This window comes from Bemisia tabaci, chromosome 2 (assembly GCF_918797505.1).
Source record: "Bemisia tabaci chromosome 2, PGI_BMITA_v3".
NCBI lineage: Eukaryota > Metazoa > Arthropoda > Insecta > Hemiptera > Aleyrodidae > Bemisia > Bemisia tabaci.
Window position 1 is genome coordinate 40,769,942 of NC_092794.1, and position 7,151 is coordinate 40,777,092.

The window sequence follows — 7,151 nt, forward strand, 5'->3', positions numbered from 1 at the left end:
AAGTCACGGTCCAAAATTCCCATCACAAATTTCCCTATCTCTTTCAGCATGCCAAGAAATAAATATTACCTGTACCTTTTCCACCCATGAACTTCCAGAAAATTCCAAGTCAAAGCAGTAGTTTTCACTTGCTTTCACAGTGAGCAGAAAAATTCCAGGTTCCAGGCACATACTTAATGATCAGCTGGCGATTTTCACAAAATCTGCACCATCACTGGAACTAAAAAATTTACAAATGAAATTTTCACAATCTACCAGGGTTATACTCATTCACAATCGGTTTTACAAAATTTTTGCATTTTGAAAGATGATGCAATAACTCAAGTTAAACTGAGACTTTTTTTTAGATGCAAGCACTTAATTTAGCTTAGTTAACAATCACAGATAATGCGCTGTTAAGTTATTTTCTCCTCGTGAAATACCCATGAATATGCATGAGGAAACCAGATAAGGACCACATATTCTCATTGATTTTAATTTTCAGCACCTGTTTATTTAGTTGAATTTTTTTCTATGTATTTTGTGGGTCTAATTTGAGCTCAAAAACAAATCAAAACCAAGAGTTAAAAACATGAGAGTCCAAGTCACTTTGAACGGTTCCTTTGTTTTCTCATCAACTCTTCCTTCATTCATGTGACGGCAGACGGAAAAGGCTCCAGGTTGATATGATTCGACTTAGCCTCTCGTAAGATTTTTGATCCCATTGAAAAAACTCTCAGATCCCTCCGCAGCTCACAAGCAGTGCCTGAAGAGATACTTTAAAGTGACCAAACTTCTAAAAATGCATAAGTAAGTAATCTCTCATTCTCTCTGTAATTTCATAACATACTAGTAGGTATCAAATCAGTGCACATCATTCTAAATTGCCTCACTTTGAAAGTGCATTACTTCAATGTAATTGAACTGACTTTTGCATGCAAGTATATTGAGATCAAAGGCTCAGAAAATTCAAATGGATCCCTCATTGCCATACTCCCTCGATCAGAGCGGATGTTTTTCATTAAAACTGGAGATAATACAATTCATACCTCACACTTCACTCTAACTTCACTCAGCAACAGGGCTTTCCTCCTGCGTACCACAAGACCGATAGGCGTCGAAAAATATCACGAACTGAATCTCAAGTCCAATATCACATAGTTAGCACTCATTTTCATCAATTCACGAATAAATCCCTCTAGTTTTTATGAAAGTATTCACATGATGCAACTGTATCAAACTGTACCTACTCTGTAAACATTGCGACGATGTGAGGAATCATAGGTTAGAATACAGAGCTGCCGCATCGTGTGAAAAAACATACGAAATTCCATTCGCTTAGCATCTCGTACCGCGATCATTTCGAACGGCAAGGCAACCGCGAGCCAGTGACGTATGATTCGACCGACTCCAGGTTTTTCGCGTATTTGCCAAGTTGAGGAGAAAAAAATGCCAATTTCGCCGTTCATAGGGATTGGTGAAAGTCGATTATTTATTAATCTTGATTATTATCATTGATTATGATCATCATACTTGTGCGATAAATCTGTCAAGCGACGTTGAAAAATTTCCGCCGTCATTTTATATTTTTACAGAAAAATTGTTGGTTAAATCTGTTTGAAAATTTCACTGAATTAAATCGGCACCACAAAGAAAATTCAACGAAATTTTAGTACAGCGTCGTGGAACAAAAATTTGCCTGTAAAGAAATAAAATGACGGCGGAAATTTTTTAGACGTCGCATGGCGCTTGTGCTAGTTTTCCAAAGGTGACGAGTCCAAATTGCAAACCGCGCAACAAAGCCACGAACATTTGAAAAATCATTTTGCCCCCAATAGCCCCCCACCCAAACTCTAGAACACTTTTGAGTAATATCTTGAGGAACCTGTGAGAAATCAATTTAATGTCTTACTTTATTTTCGTTTAATTTACTGACCCACTCAACAGTCGGTCAATGTTCCAAAGGCTTTAAGGAATGAAACTGGAGGATTTTTTTCCTCTCCACCCTCCTCCCCGTCGCAACCCCTAGCCCTAATTTTCAGCACGGGGACTTCCGTCGTTTAACATTCAATGACTCAAAATCGTTACGAAACGTTTTGATGAAAGTCCCCGTGCGCTGGGAATATCAGGAGTGCCTTAGCCGTATCCATTCCCCGAAGCATTACGTGATTTTGGAATAACTCCAAAGGACACCTGAAAAGAACAATGTTCGACACCCCTGCAGCTTCAGACTCATTAGTCATCGTATATTGCCCTACCGGATGGGAAAAACCTCCTGGTTCCGGTTATGCGGATCGCTGTAGCGGTTTGGAAGAAGGTTGCAGTACCAGTCGCTCAAGTTACTGAGGAGGAAACCGAAAACCTCGACCCATTCAGATGATAAGTCATTGACCGATACGAGAATTTTTTCTTAGAGAAGTATTTACAAATGTAAAAAAATTTACTTGCTTTCATGTTCGAGAAGAAGAGGGAGAGGAAAAAATTAATAAATGCGATGGTAAAGGAAAAGTATAATAATTCGATGGCCGAAATTCATAATCCCGCATCATCAATGCGATGTTTCAAGATTTACCCTCCTGTATCATTTATACGATAAGAAAAATACGTCCGACGTCAAATTCAGAGGAAAAATGCGTTCTTCGCACAAGTATGATGCTCATAATCAATAATTATAATCAAGATTAATAAATGCTTAAATGAATGCTTTAAAAAATGATTAATAATCGACTTTCACCAATCCCTATGAACGGCGAAATTGGCATTTTTTTCTCCTCAACTTGGCAAATACGCGAAAAACCTGGAGTCGGTCGAATCATACGTCACTGGCTCGCGGTTGCCTTGCCGTTCGAAATGATCGCGGTACGAGATGCTAAGCGAATGGAATTTCGTATGTTTTTTCACACGATGCGGCAGCTCTGTATTCTAACCTATGATTCCTCACATCGTCGCAATGTTTACAGAGTAGGTACAGTTTGATACAGTTGCATCATGTGAATACTTTCATAAAAACTAGAGGGATTTATTCGTGAATTGATGAAAATGAGTGCTAACTATGTGATATTGGACTTGAGATTCAGTTCGTGATATTTTTCGACGCCTATCGGTCTTGTGGTACGCAGGAGGAAAGCCCTGTTGCTGAGTGAAGTTAGAGTGAAGTGTGAGGTATGAATTGTATTATCTCCAGTTTTAATGAAAAACATCCGCTCTGATCGAGGGAGTATGGCAATGAGGGATCCATTTGAATTTTCTGAGCCTTTGATCTCAATATACTTGCATGCAAAAGTCAGTTCAATTACATTGAAGTAATGCACTTTCAAAGTGAGGCAATTTAGAATGATGTGCACTGATTTGATACCTACTAGTATGTTATGAAATTACAGAGAGAATGAGAGATTACTTACTTATGCATTTTTAGAAGTTTGGTCACTTTAAAGTATCTCTTCAGGCACTGCTTGTGAGCTGCGGAGGGATCTGAGAGTTTTTTCAATGGGATCAAAAATCTTACGAGAGGCTAAGTCGAATCATATCAACCTGGAGCCTTTTCCGTCTGCCGTCACATGAATGAAGGAAGAGTTGATGAGAAAACAAAGGAACCGTTCAAAGTGACTTGGACTCTCATGTTTTTAACTCTTGGTTTTGATTTGTTTTTGAGCTCAAATTAGACCCACAAAATACATAGAAAAAAATTCAACTAAATAAACAGGTGCTGAAAATTAAAATCAATGAGAATATGTGGTCCTTATCTGGTTTCCTCATGCATATTCATGGGTATTTCACGAGGAGAAAATAACTTAACAGCGCATTATCTGTGATTGTTAACTAAGCTAAATTAAGTGCTTGCATCTAAAAAAAAGTCTCAGTTTAACTTGAATTATTGCATCATCTTTCAAAATGCAAAAATTTTGTAAAACCGATTGTGAATGAGTATAACCCTGGTAGATTGTGAAAATTTCATTTGTAAATTTTTTAGTTCCAGTGATGGTGCAGATTTTGTGAAAATCGCCAGCTGATCATTAAGTATGTGCCTGGAACCTGGAATTTTTCTGCTCACTGTGAAAGCAAGTGAAAACTACTGCTTTGACTTGGAATTTTCTGGAAGTTCATGGGTGGAAAAGGTACAGGTAATATTTATTTCTTGGCATGCTGAAAGAGATAGGGAAATTTGTGATGGGAATTTTGGACCGTGACTTTCTTTCAAAGCTCCATCAACTGACATGATCAGTGAGTGGGTACCTTTATGAAAGATGTTGAACTCTGGTGCCTAATTGTGTGAAGAGAGGGAAGTAAGCCTTGGGTCACTTGATTTTAAAGGAGAGCCCACGTTTACTCATTGAAAACAAGATTGTTGGAGCTTTTCATTTGAGTTATTATCCAATTTTCTCCCCACAACTGAAAACACATGATCGATTTGGAAGGAGGAACTAGCCAAAAATCAAGTTTCTTATTTTTTACTCAGGAAACTCATTTCAGACTCGCAAGGCTGGAATGATGTTATTTATACAATTGAATAATTCTGTTTATTCTTCTTTTGGAGATCATTTGTTGACTCACGGATCCATATTCTTATGAAGGCATCGTGTTCATTTTAAGATGAGCCCTGGGCTCCATAGGAACACATTTATTTCAAGACTCATCAGAAATTTTAACTTCCCTGCTCTATTAAAATATGGATTTATGAGTGGACAAATACTGTCCAAAGAGAATTAAATAGGACTTTAAAAAATAATAAAAAAAAAAAAAAACAGCCCAAAGCACCCTGCTAAAAATGTTCCATGTGGATTCACGTGGAAATGACCCGATTTCCATGTGATTTCATGGAAATCGTCTGACTTCCATGTCCTTCGACATGGAAATCATAACGTTTCCATGAAACTCACATGGAAACCAAGTCATTTCCATCAAGCCGTCATGGAAATGAAAACATTTCCTTGTGAGCTCGACATGGAAATCATAACGTTTCCATGCAACTCACACGGAAACCAAGTCATTTCCATCAAGTCTTCATGGAAATGAAAATATTTCCTTGTGAGCTCGACATGGAACTCATAACACTTCCATGCAACTCACACGGAAACCAAGTCATTTCCATCAAGCCTTCATGGAATTGAAAATCCCCTTCTCAGTTCGGCATGGAAATAAAAATTGCGGATTTAAACATGAATTTCGCGGCTTTAAAATCTTTCAATTTTTGGGCAATTCTAAACTGGACATACGCTCCGACATGCGCAACATGCGAAAATTACACATCGGAGCGTGAGTGTCGCGTTTGAAGCATAACTACGATGTTGAAGGCGCTCCGCAAGGTGCGCGCCAAGGAATTATACTCGGTATACGGTTCAAACCAGAGATGCAAGATTTTATATGTAACTTCATAAAATGAAATTTCGTGAATTCCAATCATTTTTGAAAACTTCTGTGCTATGGGCTCATTATGACATGAAAAGGAAAAATCTTAAGTTTTGGAAGGGGGGGGGGGGGAGATGAAGGGAAAAAGGAAAAAAACCGAAAGAAGAGCTATACGATCATTGTTGCGGGTTGCATTAGCAGTCAAATTTTTTCTTCTCAGGCGTATGTTTAGAAAGGAGGTGAAGAAGATCCCCATATCAGGGTGATCGAAAAAAGTCTCAATTTTGGTCATCACTTAAGTACTTTTTCATCAGAAGGTAGTGTTTAGCATGTTATGTTTTTATCTTCAGTTATTAAATCCTCTAAATTTTTTTGTAAAGAATTTGAAAAGAATTGCTGGAACCAATTTTTTTTAATGATATGATTTCGATCTCAGCCCCTGAAAATCAAGTACCTGAAATTTTATGAAGCTCAATAATTAAAGAAATGTGCCAAAATGTATGATGGATAAAAGCTTAGTATGTACTTACATCTACACTCAAGTGAAAGCAATAATAAGCACAATAATCTTAAAAAGTACATGGTGTACTCAAAGCTCCCTGATGAAAATTAGGGCCACCCTTTCAGACATACTTTGTGGGCAGGCCATCTATGACAGCCATGGGAACTTGTTTGAGGGGTATATGTCAGTATGTAATTGATATCAGCGCATAGACCTTCTTGGACTTGTAGGATTTTCTATATCATAGCAGCGTAGTTTTTCAAAGTTCGCATGTTAGCAGTTCCAAACCCACATGTATCTTCCACTAGGCATGTGTAAAGAGAATCTTTCAGCTAAATATGCATCATGCAAAGTAATAATGGATGACATCTGTCATGCAGACATACTCAATAAAATAGAAAATGAACAAACAACACTCACCAACTCGCTCAAGTCTGTAATCCACTGGGTCAGAAAAATCCACTTGAAGACAATGAATCCAAATTTCCGATTAGAACTGGTGCAGGTACGAAGGAACTTTTGAAAACACGATGAGTGCATTGTAAAAATATCTAAAGCACTCTTTAACGTAAGAGAAAAATTAGCACCATGATTTAATAGCTGATCAATACAGAACACCACTCTCAGAAAAGTACTGACACAACACGATTTTTCAGTTTAGTTTTAGAGGAGAAAGCATTTTTCAAAAGATGCGACATCATAGATCCACAGCTTAAATAATTTCACGATTTACTACGATCATTGATGATATTAAGGTAGCCATCGATTCTCTACCCGACGTTCCTTCCACACATGACAGGAAACATCTACAGGCATAGAGCAAATGGCACTGAGCAGCAATGTACATCTGATAAGGCAAGCTCCTGGAAGTGTCGATCTGCAAAAATACAAAGCGGGAGACAGATCATCAAATTGATCTACCTATGGTTAATGGCCGTCCTTGGAGACAGACAATAAACTACGTAACAATATATCAACCACCTTTTGATAACAGAACGAATTTAAAATGAGAGCAAGACCCTTCCTTATGGAGGGAGGGCCAAGAAACATTTAAAAACGGCACATTTTACTACATACAGGTCTGAGCCACTGAATATAATACATTCCACCAGTCAATAAAATTTTAAATTTTGAATGTTGATGGATAACCTGATTGCCAGTATACATTGAGTTGAAACATCTGATACGTAGAGCGGTTCATTCTTATAGAAGCTTTCGGAAGTAGTTCCAGATAGGTACTTTAAAATTAGACACCGGTCAAATGTAGTACAAGAGAGGAAATGGGTGCAACAAAACTTTAATTGTCCTTGATTCTTTTGTGAAA

At 37.7% G+C, this 7,151-nt stretch overlaps 1 long non-coding RNA gene across 1 annotated transcript; it reads left to right on the forward strand.

Moving 5' to 3' along the window:
- The first annotated feature begins 2,898 nt into the window (after positions 1-2,898).
- On the forward strand, positions 2,899-5,140 carry LOC109036380 (uncharacterized). The gene is made up of 2 exons (XR_002009350.2): positions 2,899-3,141; positions 3,950-5,140. It is a non-coding gene; the product is annotated as an uncharacterized lncRNA (long non-coding RNA).
- Positions 5,141-7,151: the final 2,011 nt, after the last annotated feature.